At 34.4% G+C, this 18217-nt stretch overlaps 1 long non-coding RNA gene across 2 annotated transcripts; it reads left to right on the plus strand.

The window, feature by feature from the left end:
- Positions 1-15060: 15060 nt before the first annotated feature.
- LOC139893837 (uncharacterized) lies at positions 15061-17282 on the plus strand. 2 transcript variants are annotated; one of them, XR_011774721.1, is made up of 3 exons: positions 15061-15201; positions 16564-16628; positions 17088-17282. It is a non-coding gene; the product is annotated as an uncharacterized lncRNA (long non-coding RNA). The 2 variants fall into 2 exon arrangements; XR_011774720.1 differs by lacking the exon at positions 16564-16628.
- Positions 17283-18217: the final 935 nt, after the last annotated feature.

Here is an 18217-nt window from a genome sequence, read left to right on the forward strand (position 1 = left end):
TAAAAATGAAAAATGCATTGATAGTATGGAACTCGCGACAAACAGGGAGCAAACCGACACGCCAAGCCACACAGCCAGCTAAGCGATTGTGTTGTAAGTTACAACAATTAGTATATATTTAGTCAAGAAATTCGTTTTTTTTCTTTTTTCCTGTGAAAAAAGCAAATGCCGAGTTTGGAACTGGCGACCATCCGGCATACAACCGGTGAGCCAAGCCACCCGAGTAGCCATGCACTTGTATTATGTACGAAACTTATACTATATATGTGTTTGTAAAAATGGGTTTTAAAAGTCAAAATTGGAGGCTTAATTGCTACAGTTCATTATTTTATCTAATTGAATCTATATTAGTTGAGAAGCTCTCGCTTCACGGTGGGAAATGATTGCTAAATTCGATTGGGAAAATAAGGAGGAAAAAATATTTCCAATTTCATAACATAAAAGTAATTCTAGAGGTGATCATGTATATTTAATAATATACCAAGTATATTTGTATATTCATAAATAATGTAAGGACTTAAAAGGTAAATATAATTCAATTTCATGTTTATTACACTAAACAAAGCTCCGTTGGTAGCGCGTGGAAGATCCATTTTGATTATAGTTTGTTGCGTTTAATTCGTAAAATTATTTCGAGTTTAATGGTTATGGTGGTGAAATCTAAATAGTCGCAATTTCAGTAATGTAAGGGTAATTCAAAATATGTCATGTATATTTAATAATATGCTAAGTATATTGATATTGTTTGATTTGTCTATGTTTTTCCTCGCAATATCCCCCTAGTTTCACTCGTTTATGATGATTATTGAGCTTGATAGTTGTATATTTGATCAATGAGTTGGTTCAAGGCTGAAAATCATTACTTGGTGTAAAATTGACCAAGTTTTGGCCTAAAAGTGAACCAAAAAGGCAAAACAAAGGAAAATGCTGAAAACCAAAATATATGGCGCATAGAAAGGCCACATGCGGCACATGTGTAGTGCAAAAATGGAGCATTCGAAGACAGACAAAAAAATGCGGTGCATATCACTAAAAACTGCGGCGCATACAGTGTTTCAACTAAAATGCGGCGCATATGCTTACTATATGCAGCGCATGTGTCGCGGTTTAGGGATTTTGTTTTTGGCCCACTATAAATAGAAAAGGAGATTAGGTTTTCAAGGGAGCTGCAGTTTTTATCTCGATCTTCACCCTAAGAACCCTAATTACATCTAGTGGGAGATTAAGGTGAATTTAAGGAAGCAAGCTCAAGTTTACTCAAGATTAGTGTTAGATCTTCATTCTACATCATTTGAGTTGTAATTTCCACCTTGTTCTTCATTATTTCCATCATTAATTAGTTGTAACTTGAAACATGATGCTTATCTATGCTATTTTCTCTTTGATTAGTGTTTGCTTAGCCATGATTGGCTAATTCTATTGTGTTTGCTTGTATGTAAAATCCTAAAACATGAGCTTGTTCTAATTAGTGAATGAAATTGATGTTTGGATGAATTATTGAGTTCATGTTGTTGAGTTTGGCTATTGATCTATTTCTATAATTGTTGTGAACTTGAATTTGATTACTTGGATGGTTTAGCTTGTCTTAGTGATTTGATTTGTGAAACAATTTATGTTTCAACACCCTTGGTGATCTAGACAACCAAACTTGGGGATTTCAAGTGATTGTGCTTCGGGTTTGGGTTGGTTTTCAAATGGGTCACTTGTCAATTAAGGAAGTATTAGTCATTCATAAGTGATTGTGATGATTAAGAGGCTTTATGTAAATTTAGTCTTAAGTCAAGTCTTAATGATTGCTCAAACTCAACTTAGTCATTTTGAATGCATTTATTTGAGTTTATGAGTTTAAATTGGCTAAGGTTTAGTGGTGACACTAAACTATTAATAATCCAGCATCAAAAGTGAACAAAACGTAAAGGACAACCGATTGTGAAGGGTGGATCATAGAAGTGGACATATCTTAGTTATTTGATATCTTATCTCGCTTTTTGCTTGCTATTACAATATTAGTTGTAGTCAAAATTACTCAAAACCCCCAATCAAAACTTAGGATAATTGTTAGTTTTCGAACATCCGATTAAGCATACTCTCTTGGGAATGAACCTTGCGTGAATACTTGCTAATATGATAACTGAGTCAACGTGTCTCGTACTTGTTTGTCTAGTTGGTTAAGTATTAGTGCATTGTTATAAATTAGAGTATTGACGAACAACATCAAACTTTTTGGTGTCGCTGCCGGGGAGTGTGCGTTAAATTGGATTTTGAAATACAATTACTGATTGTTCGATCCTTTTGTGGGGATTTATTCTCGCAAAAGTTACTTTTATTGTTATATTGTTGTGCGGAAAACATCGTGTGGTTGTTTTGTGATCAAGGTTAGCTGGTGCATGAAATTGAGGTCCAACAAGGATCAAGATTGTGAGAATCCACTATCCGAGCTGGAGAAAGCAATACACGGTTATTATCGATTAAGGGACGAAGGGGTTATAAGACAAAACTTTGAAGCGTTACCATTGTATTTTTTGGACACGGAGGGCGAAAATCTAACCAGAGAAGGTCCTCTTCCTCAAGTTCCAAAGTTCCACCACATATGGCGGATCCAAATGATGTTCTTATGTGGAGTGCTAGACTTAGTACACCACCGACGGTTGCACCATCAATTGCTAGACCTCCAATTACGGCTGACAATTGGAAAATTGAAGGGAATTTTATGACATTGTTGAAAGATGTTCAATTTAAAGGCAAGAAGACCGAAGATGCTTTCATGCTTAGAGCATTTTCTTTTTCAGTAATGGGGAATGCTAAAGATTTGCTCAAAAACTTACCAACCTGTTCAATTACAACTTTCCAATATTTGAGTGAGAAATTCCTTCATCGTTTCTGCCCACCAACGAAGGTGGAATGTTAGATGGAGATAAATAATTTTAGTCAAGGGAGTGGTAAATCTCTTCATTATGTTTGGGAGAGATTAAAAATATTGTTAAGAATTTGTCCTCAACACGGGTTGAACAAGAAGGATCAAATCATGTGTTTTACCGGGGTATTAATGAGCAAACTATTGCTATTCTTAATTCCTCCGCGGGAGGTGTGTTCATGTACAAAACGCCAACCGAGGCGGATAGGTTGTTGGAAGATATGTCCGATCATACCTTTGAGTGGAACCCATCGGAAAGAGAGTATCCAAGGAGAAATGTTTCAAATGTTGATAGTGAAGAGTATGGTGGAGTTACCTTAGCATCGTTGTCTAACTAATTTCAAACCTTCGATAAGCAAATCAAGAAGTTGCAATAAACAGTTGTTGCAATGCAAGTGGGGTGTGAGAGGTGCGACGGTCCTCACCTTACAAAAGATTGTCATCAAGTTACTCAAGTCAACTTAGATAATATACCGAAGATGACGGAGGCTCAAAATTATGCGGAATATGTTAGGAAGGGAGATTTGACGATTAGTGATATTCCGGGCAACCAACGTTATTAAGGAAACACGGGTTCTAAAGGGGTAGTTCATCGGGCTACAACAACAATTATCAAAAGCAAGGAAGTCAAAAGCAAGTATCCTTTAATTTTCAAGGGAACCGACCACCCGGATTCAATAACAACAACCGAAACAACAACTTTACCCAAAACCAAGGTTACAATCAACAACCCTATAACTCGAACCAACAAAATTACCAACAATCCAATCAACAACAACAATAACAACAAGTCCAAACACATTCAACAACAAGTCAAGAAGAAACCATCTCTTGAGGAGATGTTGATGAGTTACATGAAAAAGGCGGAAACCAATGAAGCATTGTTGAAACAAGAGAATGAGTTGATCAATCAACAAATGTGAAACCAACAAGCCTCATTTCAAAACTTAGAACGAGACATGGGTCGTGTTACAAACCTCTTATCGGAGAGACCACCAGGTACTCTTCCATCAAAAACACAGGTTAACCTAAATAACAACAATAACAATGGTCAAACCTGAAATGAGCATGTTAATGCTATCTCTACCCGGAGTGGTTTGAAACTCGATGAACCAACTCCAATACCTAAACCACAAAAACCTATCACACCTACCAATACACCTACCAATGAACCAACCAATGAGTAAGAAAGCGTTGAAGAAGGGCCACAAGAGCCAAGGGTTGAAAAGAGTGATCCATCGGGGACAAAGGGTACAAAGGGTGGAGGTCCACTAGCAAGGGTATACAAAGCATGGGTTCCATATCCAAAGACATTGAAGAAGGATAAGCTTGCAAGCCAATACGAAAAGTTCTCCAACATGATCAAACAAGTTAGTGCCAACATGCCACTTGCGAAGGTTCTCAAGGGTATGCCTAATGATGGGCGGTTTATTAAGGACCTTATTTCATCAAAGGGTAAATACTAAGAGGTGTCGGCCATATTTCTACATAACAATGCTAGGCTATCTTTCAAATGCACAAGCTACCACCTAAATTGGGCGACCCGCGACGATTTGTCATACCTTGTAGTGTGGGAAACTCGGACGTGTATGACTTGGGTGCAAGTGTCAACATGATGCCATACTCTCGCTACACGAAACTTGGGCTTTGTGACGTTAAACCGAAAAGAATGGGACTCAAATTGGCTAATCAAACATTTGATACCCTAATGGGTATATGTAACGACCCGACTTTTTCGAATTGCTTTTGTGCTTTGTGCTTTTCACGAAACTGCGTATTTGTGCGTACTGAGCTATATTATACTTCGGGAACTTCCTACATGTTGATTACTTTCTTTTATATGTTAAAATGTATCATTAAGTACGTAGGATACTTAACTTAACCCCCAGAAGCCTTTATGACCGTTAGTATTACTTGACGTTTTTAACGAACTGCGTACTACGTACACGTTTAACTTTTGTCGTAATCGGAATATTATGACTACGAAATACTAATTGTTATTTTATAATAAAAATTACTTGGGTTTTTGGATGCTTAATTACGCTTAGTAATTTAATAGAGCACACTAGTTAGTCTTGTTGGACTTTCTACCTTGTTGGACCTTAGCCCACCCTACACTAGTTAGTGGACTATTTAATTAGCCCAATTATAAATAGCTAGTGACCCATTAATAAGTAAGACAAATGCCCATTTATTAGAGGGAATATACTAGCATTTTTGTCAAGTATTATCCTTAATGTTGCATGGAATCCTAACATAAGCACCAACTTTAGACAACCATTAACCAAAAAGTGAAAAAGGTGTCCCCCTTGTCCCCTCCCCATACCCACGGCCAACTCACCCCTCCCACACCCTCACCACCTATAAATACAAGTCTTATTTCATCCATTTTACACTTGCTCTCATTTGCATTTTACACACACTTACTCTCTAATTCTTTCTCTAGTCTTTCTCTCTCTAAAAAGTGTAAGTATTTGATTTTTCTTCTTCTTCTCCCTTCATCACCCACGACATCATCATCATCATGTATGGATCTAGCTTTTTAGCTTTTGATCTTGATTAAATCTTGTAGATTCAAACATGGGTTTGAATCCTTCAAGATCATGGAAGATTCAAGCTTTCTAGCTTTGAATCTTCACTTATTTTGTAGATCTAAATCTTTTAGCTTTAATCTTGATATTTTGTTATAAAGATTCAAACTTGTGTTTGTAATCTTCATGTATCTTAAAGATTCAAGCTTTATGCTTCAAGATCTTCAAGAACACTAAAGATCCAAACTTTTTAGCTTAGGGTTTCATGATTATGTTAAAGATCTTAGCTTTTTAGCTTATGGTCTCATTACTTTCATAATTTTGTTAAAGATCTTAGCTTTCTAGCTTATGGTCTCATTAATCTTGTAAAGATTCAAGCTTTCTAGCTTTGTAATCTTATAACTTGTGTGAAAAGGATCCAATCTCTCTAGCTTAGGGTTCCATTACTTTATTTGATTAAGATTGTGTTCATACTTGTTTGATTGAAGTAAATTTTGTAGCTTTAATTGTAAATAGAACTTGTATTTGTGTTAAGACTAAGGATATGATGTAACCTTGGTTCATCATCCATCTAAGACTCTTAAATGAGTTGTGTTCTTACTTGGTCTTAACATATTGTGTGTTGATGGTTGAATCTTGTCCAAGGTGATGCTAACCCATCAATGAGTTGTACACTTGAAGCTACAAGCATCAAGGATGAGAACCGTGATGAGCATCAAGCACCAAGAACCCCACCGGAGCAATTGTTTACTGTTTTTCGGGATCTAATCAGATTTCTGGACTTCTAAAAAATTCATTTTCAGTTATTTCGTTTCGATTAGATGACTTTTCATTTAGGCCTCGTCTTAATCCGATATACGGTTTAGGATTTATAGCCCTCCGAAAGTCACTACGTCTTTGTGACGTTGTGCTGAAATTTCTGACATACTCGCACTTAAACCGTCGTCACGGTCAAATGAAGACGATTTAGGTTCTGAAAATTGGTCAGAGGTTAGAGGACTCACATACGGAGCCATAGCCACTGACTACGCGTCTTTTCGATTTGTATAGAGGTCGTAACAGCTGTCCGAAGTCAGCCTTTTGTTTCGATCTCTATTCTTGTTAAACTTACCTTAGTGTTGATGAATGATGATGATAATGATGATGTCGATGATGATCCTTAAACTTAATTTATTCACTTTTAACCTTTTGGGATAACATACTGACCTAGTAACCTTTGACTTAGGTTGACGACCTTTCGGACCGACTTACTACCTGCATACGTATCATATCGACTTTTACTGCTTATTCACTGTGAGTTATAGCTTCCCTTTTTACTTTAACTATTTTTGGGACTGAGAATACATGTGCTTTTTATGTTTTACTTACTTGACACGAGAACTTAAACTTTACATATGTGTGGGTTATATAACGGCATAAACATTCCCCTTAGCACGTTAATGTTTAATCATTGGTTATGGACCGGTGAACGCGAATATTAGATATGGATCCATAGGGTTTGACATCCCCACTCGGGCTAGTCGTGCTAGCATTTAACGGGTGTTTGATACTTCGAGGACATACGCACTAGTCAAGTGTACTTTTAGGGGGTATTACTATTACGTTAAGTTAGTTACCGGGTGCCCACAGATAAGCATATACTTTTCATACTGTTTTGAATACGATAACTCGTGGTCTACATTACTTTACTGTTTACAAACTATAGCTCACCAACATTCGTGTTGACTTTTAAGCGTGTATTTCTCAGATGCTTAGACGATGTTGCTTCCGCTGTTAGACTTGCTGTCTTGGTGTTATAGACTTGCTGTTATGGACCTGCAGTGTTAGATTTCCGCTGCATTACTTAGAGATGTCTCAATCATGAAACTTTTATCTTGCATTCGTAACTTATGTTATTTTCAAATAATGACTTTGTAACGACCTTTGTGTCACGTTATCTTTTGTAAACGCTATCTTTTTGTGAATGCAAAACTGGTTTTCAAACAGCATGTAGTATTTGACCGTGTAAAGATCCTGTTGTTGACGAATCGTACACGATGGTTTTGTACGGGACGTCACAGTATATCCGAGGATATCTTGCATAAAGTTGAAAGCTTAATCTTTCCGGGAGACTTTCTAGTCTTGGAAATGAAGGAAGATACCCAAGTCCCCATTATTCTTGGTAGACCATTCTTGAACACCGCGGATACCATTATCCTTGTTCAAAAGAACCAACTTAACACTGGTGTAGGGGATGATAGGGTCATTATCAATATTCGGGAGGCCATGAAAAGGCTAATTGTGATCGATGATGAGTCTTGTTATGAAATCGATGTGATCGATGATTGGGTTGATGAGGAATTGCAAGAATTGCTCGATGTTGACAACACGGGTTTCAACCCATTGGGTGAGAGCAATGACTTTAAAGTTGAAAATAAATTTGATGAATTGATGAAAGTCTCATTTGATGAAAATGAAGAGGATATTACCAAGGAAGATGAACCCTTTGAAGATCTTGACAAAGATCGGTTCCGAATCTAATCTTCCTTGGAAGTGCCACCCGCGTTGGAGTTAATAGAACTCCCAAAGCACTTAGAGTATGCTTATCTACATGATGCATCTCAATTAACGGTGATCATTTCTTCGAAACTCACCGAAGAATAAAAGAATCGGCTAATATTCCTTCTCAAATGCCACAAAAAGATAACCACCGATATCTCGGGGATTCATCCATCCTTTTGAACTCATAAAATCCTCTTAGAGGATGAGTATAAGCCAGTTGTGCAAAAGCAAAGGAGGTTGAATCCAAATACGAAGGATGTGGTCAAGAAGGAAGTAGTAAAGCTACTTGATGCAAGCTTAATTTATCCAATATCGGATAACCCATGGGTTAGTCCGGTCCAAGTTGTCCCGAAAAAGGGTGGCACTACCATTTTTCTAAATGATAAGAATGAACTCATTCCTACAAGGAAAGGAGGGTTTGTATCGATTAACGAAGATTGAATGATGCTGCAAAAGAGGATCATTTCCCTTTGCCCTTCATTGACCAAATGCTAGAAAGGCTAGCGGGCAAGGAGTACTATTGTTTCTTGGATGGGTTTTCCAGGTACTTCCAAATACCCATTGACGCCGAATACCAACACAAAACCCCCTTTACTTGTCCATTTGGCACTTTTGCCTATAAGAGGATGCCTTTCGGGTTGTGCAATGCACCCGACACCTTTCAAAGGTGCATGATGGTAATATTTCATGAAATGATAGAGACAAGTATAGAGGTTTTTATGGATGACTTCTTCATTTTTGGAGTTTCGTTTGATTCATGCCTTGCAAACCTTGAGCAAATGCTTATTAGGTACGAAAATGCAAACGTCGTGTTAACTTGGAAAAAATGCCACTTCATGGTGAAGGAAGGCATTGTCTTGGGACATAAAATTTCCCGTGATGGCATAAGGGTTGATAAAGCAAAAATTGAAGTTATCAAAGACCTACTCGAACCCACTAATGTCAAAGCCATTAGAAGCTTCTTGGTTCATGCGGGCTTTTATAGAAGGTTCATTAAGGACTTCTCAAAAATTGCCCGACCCATGACTATGCTACTTGAAAAGGACCGACCTTTTCACTTTAGTGATGAATGCAAACAAGCTTTCACCTTTCTTAAGGAAAAGCTCACACAAGCTCCTATTCTTGTAATTGGGATATGTCTTTTGAGCTAATGTGTGATGCAAGTGATTATGCACTAGGAGTCGTTCTTGGCCAAAGAATTGACAATCACTTTCGACCCATTTATTATGCTAGTAAGACTCTTACGGGTGCTCAAATCAACTACACAACCACCGAAAAGGAACTCCTCGCGGTTGTGTTTTCTTTTGATAAGTTTAGAGCTTACTTGGTACAATCTAAAACAATTGTGTATACCGATCACTCGGCCCTCAAGTATCTCTTTGCAAAGCAAGACTCCAAACACTGACTCATTCGTTGGATTCTCCTTTTTCAAGAATTTGACATTGAGATTCGGGATAAAAGGGGGGCTGAGAATCTTGCAGCGGACCATCTCTCAAGACTCGAAAATCCTAAATTGGATGAACTTGATGAATCGGTGATCAAGGACACGTTTTTCGATGAGTCTTTGATGAGAGTTGAAATTGATACCGAAGTCCCTTGGTTTGCGGATTTTGCAAATTATCTTGCATCCGGTGTACTCCAAAAAGGATACACCTACCAACAAAAGAAGAAATTTTTCTCGGGCTTGAGGTATAAATAGTTTTAAGGCCTATTATTTCTCTCTTTGTAATTATGTATTTCTCTCTTTTTAATTATGTATAACGCATATAATTTTATAACTAATGTCACTTCATTAAATACAAATTTTAACTTATTAATATGCGCCGTCAAATTTAGTATCATTTGGCGATGCATAATTTTCGGTTCCATATTGTGCTGAAATTCTTAAGACCACCCTAAAAGAACAATGAGCAAGACTTCCTGAAGGTGTCTTGCCATTAGAGTTTGTTTAGATGACGAAAATGATATTTTATTCATTTTAATGTTCTTTTTAATCGCTTTTAATTTCTATCATATTATTATTTTTGTTAAAGCATGACTTGGCATGAAATAAATAGTTTTATGGCCTATTATTTCTCTCACATTGTAATTATGTACAACACATATAATTTTAAAACTAATATCACTTCACTAAGTACAAATTTCAAATCATTATCATTTGGCGGCGCATAATTTTCTGTTTCAGATTGTGCTGAAATTCCTAAGATCACCCTAAAAGAGAATAAGGAGCAAGACTCCCTGAAGGTGTCTTACCATTAGAGTTCGTCAAGATGACGAAAATGATATTTGATTCATTTTAATGTTCTTTTTAAACGTTTTGAATTTCTATTATATTATTATTTTTGTTAAAGCATGACTTAGCATGATATAAATTGTTTTAAGACCTATTATTTCTCTCACATTGTAATTATGTATAACACATATAATTTTGAAACTAATATCACTTCACTAAGTACAAATTTTAACTCATTAATATGCGCCGCCAAATATAGTATCATTTGGCCGCGCATAATTTTCGGTCTCAGATTGTGCTGAAATTCCTAATATCACCTTAAAAGAGAACAAGGAGCTAGACTCCCTGAAGTTGTCTTGCCACTAGAGTTTGTCTAGATGACGAAAATGATATTTTATTCATTTTAATGTTCTTTGCAAACGTTTTGAATTTCTATCATATTATTATTTTTGTTAAAGCATGACTTAGCATGGTATAAATAATTTTAAAGCCTATTATTTCTCTCACATTGTAATTATGTATAATGCATATAATTTTGAAACTAATATCACTTCACTAATTTTAACTCAGTATGGGCCGTCAAATGTATTGCACCAATTTTGCTAATTCTTTTTACCTCACCACTATGTTCCAATTAGTCCCATATGTATAACAAATTCTTTATGATAGTATCTCCTAATCGACTATCTATTATCTTTATTAAACCAATCCATACCACATGCTTACACCTACCCTGTATCAACAAACTTTCTCTCTTCCAAAAACATACGTGTCCAACCAAGTAGAGGAGGTCCACATAAATATTTTAAGATTATCAATATATAACTCTAAAAATAAAATATACAACACAACAACAACAAAACCCAATCCCACATGTGTAGGGTATGGGAGCCTTCCTCTACCCTAGAATAAAGAGAAGTCATTTCTTCTCCCGAGTGAAACACTCCAAGCCTAGAGAAAGTCTTCCCTCTCTATGTTCGACGGATAGAGAGATTGCTTATATGGGGACCTCCGGCCAATCTAAAAATAAAATATGTCGGTCACTAATACATGGTTAATCGCATCCATTTAAAAAATGTAAGTTTTAGATAACATCAATCAATAGCAAATCATTCACATGACCGATTTATAAACAATAGAGATATATACGTATCTGTATTTATAATTAAAAAGATTAAATATAACGACCCTCATTTTTCCATTTCTATTTTTACTCTCATTTTTCCATTTCTATTTTTACTATTTTACTCTTAGGATTTTTTGTGCTCGTAAACTTTATTTAACAACACGTTGATTAAATAGTAACTTTTTGATCAACACTCTCTGTCAATTAATGTTTATGCATTTTGTGATATTAAATATATATAATCTATAAGTATAATTTAAAAGGTGACAATTATATAAATTAAATTTAATGGGAAGTAAATAAAAATTTAACAGAAGTCATGGACTAAAATTTAAAAAGATTAAATAAAACTATTACCCCTATATACTAAAACACGTGGAGGGTTTGGTCGTTTTGACCCTCACGCTGTCCAAACGACAACAGGAAAAAAAAAACAATTTTCCCCCCATAACTTCACCCAACTTTTAAGTTTAGCCCCTCAAACAGGGGTGTAAAGCGTAAATTTATTATTTTAATTAAAAAACTTAATTAAACTTCACCCATATTTTCAACGGGACACATCTTCCCGCTCGCCTTACGTTAAATTTTTTCGAACCCACCGTTTAACTCAGAAAAATCTTACGAACCCAACGGGACTAACTATACGCGAAACGGATACTTCTAAAAAAAACACTCAATATCTCAAATTATATTCAATACATATACACACCTATAATACGCTCCGTTAACTATGAATACGCAACCAAAAGCCCTGCGGCATTGCGCGGGCCCATTTTCTAGTCTGTTATAATGAGGGGTATTTTAGACTTGGAGTTTATGTCAAATTGATTTATTAGCTAATTTTTTAGTGGGTGATTAAGGACCGTTAGATCAAGGGTATTATAATGTAATTTTCTAATCTAATGGTAATAAATGGGGGTTTTGAAAACATTTATTAGCTAATCGAGACTCTCTTTTAATGTATATAGTGATAGTGATAGTGATAGTGATAGTGATAGTGATATATATATATATAGCAATCATATGAGAACGTTCTCGTATATATATTTGGTGAGAACAGTTTTTTCTCCTCCCTAAAATCTCTCATATTCACCATGCTTGAAAAGTTAGTACATCAAATCTGAATCCATGATGCGTTAACTCATTCTCAGTTGACATATGGATAAACGGAATAATACTCTTCATTCAAGGATGCATCGTCTTAAACATCAAATATCCTCAACATAGATTTTTTTTCTCTGTAATTATTATATACATTATATATTATTTTTAAAGTTAAATTTCCATGGAAGCAATTGAAGTAGATATATTGGATGCAAAAACATGAGAAGCAAGGAAGCATAACTGTTACATACACCTACAGTTACGAAAATGGGAATGGATGTATTATGAATATGAACGTTGAATAAATTTCTTTAATTGAAATTGAAACCTATTTATAATTTATAACAAGAATTTGTATAACGCCAACATAAATTTTGATTTTTTGATTCATATGCAAATTTTACAATTATAAAAATCGAAAACAAAATCATCGACGAAGACGAGTTATGAGCGTGGATGCACATCGGCGAGTCAGACACGAGTAGTTAATTATCTGGGATGCCGACAACGTTTACCAACGTGATGCAGACAGCGTAACCGACGCGATGCAAGCATCGTTAATGTACGAGGAGTGGCTGCCCGGTGTATAAAATGGATTTGTTCACGGTTAATAATTTTTAAGAGTGGAGGAAAATGATTGTTTTGATTAAAAGATTGAATTTGAGATGGGTGTTCGATTGAGAAAAGTGGATGAATTATATTGCTCAGGTATTTCAAGAATTAACGTTCGTCCCTGGTAGTAGTTTGGAGGTTACAACATGATCCAAGTTTGAAGGAAGAAAGAGATAATGTTGAATTAATTTGTGATGTTGGGTGGTTAATATTTTGAATTTTTGACGGATTTAAAAGGGATATTAATTTCCAATGATGCCCTTAATTCATGTTTATTAGATTAAAAATTATTTAATACATATTTAATTAATGAGTGGTCTAGAACTGTTCTCATCAAAAGTTAAAATGAGAACGTTCTCACTTGAACGCATATATATATATATATATATATATATATATATATATATATATATATATATATATATATATATATATATATATATATATATATATATATATATATATATATATATATATATATATATATATATATATATATATATATATATATATAACTGTTAGACGGATTATTATAGGTTGGCTCAAGTCAAATGTGGATGGGTCCATTAAGATTTTTTAGGATACATGTACTCTATAAATAGTGTTTATTATTATCAATAATATTGACGTTGTGTTAACAAATTCAAACCCGAGATATGAATTTTGTTGCTGAATTTTTGAGGAGTTTGCCCATGTGGTGTATTCCATAGAATCGGATTGCCACGCAATAAGCCATAGGCGAACTTTTCTATCTTTCAAGATTATATGAGCTGTTAAACATTTTTCTGGAGTAGAATTAGTTGTTATGGCTGTTGCAAAATCGACTTCGACATGACCGGTTCCACCAGTCCGTTTGAGGGATGGAGTGGGTAGTTCCAAATGAATCACTGATGAAAAAAAAGTTGCAGCTTATAAACAGTCTTCTCTACATCAAAGTCGCCAACCCGTACTTGATAAAAACCTGATATTAAACATGTCATAGATAAAAAGGATGATACATGTAGCTCATCCAACAGTTCCTCTACAATAGCAATAAGATATTTATCAGAATTCGTTAATTTACTTTGAATGTCAGGGACATCTTCCCAAGTGATGGTCGATGGACATTGTATCGGCGGTATTGGTGTCTTGACATCTCCCTTAGTGATAGTGTGCGTTGCCCATCGTTTAACGAGCCAATAACTTACATAACCTTCCAGTTTTCTTTGATGTGTGTTGGTGCATATTTGTAATCCCTAGTCTTAACTAAAAGAGACACTTAAAAAAAATAATAATAATAACTTACTATATAAAAAAAATACAAAATATAGTATACTCAGCCGGATATTTTTTTTTTTATAAATAATACATTTAATAAAAAAAGGTGGCGGTTTAAAAAAAAAAAAAGATTAAACAAATGCCATTAAGGGATAAATACTAAGTTGAACTCCTAATCCTAATCTAATCACAAATTCAAGTTGTAATCCTAATCCTTTATCATTCATGAGCAAGTTAAATTTGATCCCAACTCTAACAAATTGCCTATAAAAATACCCACCTAGCTCATTATAATTTGCATCACACAAAAATCCCTCATCTCCCTATTGTAATTGTCGACACCCACACCACACAACCCATCGGCTTTGTAGGCAATCACAACAAATAATTTAATTAAGTTGCTTTTGCTTCTTGCTCCAAGTGACTAGTTGTACCAAACACAATCAAATAAATTGTTTTGTTGCTTTTTCTTCTTTGTACACGTGACAAACCCAACACAAATATATACTTGTGAGGACACTTTTGCCTCCCTCTTCTCGTTTGCTAGCGGACTAAAAAAAAGTTTTTTTAATAAGTAAATAAATCCAAAAATTTAATTAAATTAAATAAATAAAGTTTTAACTTTGATTTTACACTTATTTGATCCCTATCCTAACCTTATTCCAACTTTTAATTCCTATCCTAATCACTTCCATCCTAATCTTTTAAGGAGTTCTAGTTGTATGCTAACTCCAACTCATGGTCTATAAAAAAAGCCCTCATGACTTTTCTCATTCACAAATCACCAAAAATCACAAAACACCTTACAAATTTATTCTCTCTTGCTTCTTTGCTCCTTTGTTCGCCAACTGTGACTAGCTACCAATTGCTCTTCATAACACAAGTAAGTCTAAATGACTTTGAATTAAATTTTGGCACGTATAAAATTTTATAATATATTTATGGATCTCTATTTTTTTTTTACTTTTTTCAAAATTTGTTGTGGTCAAATTGTTTACTCTTTACTGAAAAGTCATATGAGTATGAATATTAAATTTTTGTTCGTCAAAAGTCATGTACGAATGTCCAATCCTTAAACTAAACTAAAATTTTGTATTCGTTTGTACGTATGTCTGCTCCTATTTTTATTTGCATGAATTCTTCTACTAAAATGTTTTACAGTCCATGTTGTTATTTGAATAAATAATTCTTTGCTAACTAAAAGTTCACAACATGGATTCTACTATTCTTTTAATTAAGAATTCTTTATTTACATTGTGTTATGCAGGTTCTAGCATCTATATTAAAATTCGTTTAATTCGTATTATTTTATTTGAGTGACAAATCCTTGATTCATACTATTTTGTATATAGATAAATGGTACGGAATATAATTGTTTTAATAATTGTTTCATAAAAACGTTTTATTCATATTGGTTTGTATGGATAATCAATCTTTCACCTAAAACGTATTTATTCATATATTATCCGGTACGAATTCTAACCGTTTAAATAAATTGCTTTCATTTGTAGTTGATAAAGATATCTATTCGTTTACAAAAATCTCTTAGTTAATATAATAATTTGGTACGTATAAGTATATGTATTATGAACAAAAAAAAAAAAAGGGGTTGATTATGAATATAATTATCTTAAGTAGTATGATATTATTATTGATAAAGTGATAAGGTTATATAATATAACATGTAAACTTATCTTATATAGTAACATCCTAATTCAACTAAGTTATAATTATCATATAAGGTTTTACTAATAATAAAATATAATACAAATAAACTATAAGGTATAATAATACATACAAAACGTATCGTATCTATACGCCTATAATCTGTGAAGGTTATAATCAAAAGATAACGTACAATATATACAAACATCACCGCTACTTGTGGCCTAGGGTGATCCTTGTTACCATTATGGGACGCTTGTGGATCTCGAATGCCAAGACTTAGATTCCGGTCAAGAATCCTGGGCCGCTCGGTAACAATAGATCATTCAAGTGACTTGCATGTTAGCAACGAAGTTTGGGCTAGATTGTACAACATCTTTATGACGAATTATAACCCGAACTTCTTAAATCAGAAGCTTACTATAAGTGAAAGCTTTCCATAAATAGTAGGTTTCCAAAAATAGAAACTTTTGAGAAATAGGAACTTTTCTCGAAAACCGTCACTGTTAATATAGTTGCTATATTAATAAACAAACTTTATGTCTGTAAGACATTAACTAATCAAAGGTTATATCTCTAGGTTGAGATCTCCGTTTACATACTCCGTTCATACTACTTGCGTGAAATTTCTTACTTGCTACTAAGGTGAACTTCATAGCCTCTCTTTTTACTATTTATTAACTGTTTTACAACTTTTGGGGTGAGACACATGCTTGCTTTTAAATGATTTACAATTTAGACACAAGTACCTAAACTATTTGATATGCAATTACGTGAGACTTTTGTTAAACATGTATTATTGTTATATGCAAATCCCCGCCATAATATCGTTAATTGCTGGAATTGAAATTTTGCAAGCTTAATTATTGTGAGTAGGCCTATTGAGAGTGACGTCTCTACCCAATCGTCAAGGGGGTACATAATAATGATTGCCGACACCCGCGCAGTGTCAGGGGTTAATGTTTAGTTCGATATTATAACTCATGGCATATTGAATATTTTGATATTTTGAATTAAATCTTGTGGTCTAAAACTTAATATGATTATTAAACCTATGATGTTCACTCAACCTTTGTGTTGACACTTTAAGCATGTTTGTCTCAGGTGAAGATGAGCTTGTGTGCTGCCCTATGATGCTTAGTTAGCTGTTGCATTGGAGTCCACATATTAGACTTATCATTTGTTATTTACATATGAATTTCACTATGTAAAAGATTATTATGTTTCCGCTGCAAATCAAATTTTGTTAAAACGTCTCATGTAGAGTCGTTCTTGTTTATACATACTTGTGTTGTGATATTGTGAAGTCATAAATCCCCGGCCTTATTTGGGGGTATGACAGAGTGGTATCAGAGCCAGGCTTGTTATAGAGAACCAGTATTGCATATTATGTGTGCCTTACATGTCAGTTAGGGTTCCTTAGCAATCTTTAGGACTATAACCTTTTCTGGCTTAGCCTAAATACCTTTCTTATTTGTCTATATTCTTGCCTTAGTTTTAAGTGCCTTTACTTGTTCATACTCCTGCCTTAGTTTTTAAGTGCTTCCTTATTATACGTTTCCTTATATCTTGCCCTTGTATCTTTCCTTAGCATCCCTCTCGATACCCTGCTTCCTTTCCTAAGGATGTCATTCATGACTTCTGATTTTCATGACTTTTTCCATGTCATTTATTACGGTCATGTACATAACATTATTGTTATAATACATACCGTGATGCCTTGGTCTGCGAACCAGAAAATGTCCTTCTAGACTCATGAAGATTCTCTCCATACAATCTTTAGTGCGTTGGGAAACGTTTTAGGTTATGAACTCTTTAAACGACAATTGAACTTTAAGTCCCTAGAAAGTTTTCTAATAAATAAAAATTCTGTAGTTGATCACATATCCTGACCCTATGAAGTGACCTTGGAATGGAAGTGTGAATTAGTGAAACATAATGACGCATGATCAACGTGATTATGTTATGGTAATTCATATAGAAATTCCAATATCATGACATATGGAATAGAAAGTGAATCAAAGAAAAATTTCCGAGCCACTTATTCGAAAATCTCAATGTGATTACATGAAGGATAATCATCATCTGATTTGAAGATATACGAATAACTTGTTTTAACTAAACTACCTCATACTTATGAGTACATTGACGTACTGCCGATCAAATTACGAAGTTTCGATGTATTTATAATGGACTGTTTAGCCCCATTGAGAGCGAGAATCCTATGCTTCGAT

This window comes from Rutidosis leptorrhynchoides, chromosome 2 (assembly GCF_046630445.1).
Source record: "Rutidosis leptorrhynchoides isolate AG116_Rl617_1_P2 chromosome 2, CSIRO_AGI_Rlap_v1, whole genome shotgun sequence".
Taxonomy (NCBI): domain Eukaryota; kingdom Viridiplantae; phylum Streptophyta; class Magnoliopsida; order Asterales; family Asteraceae; genus Rutidosis; species Rutidosis leptorrhynchoides.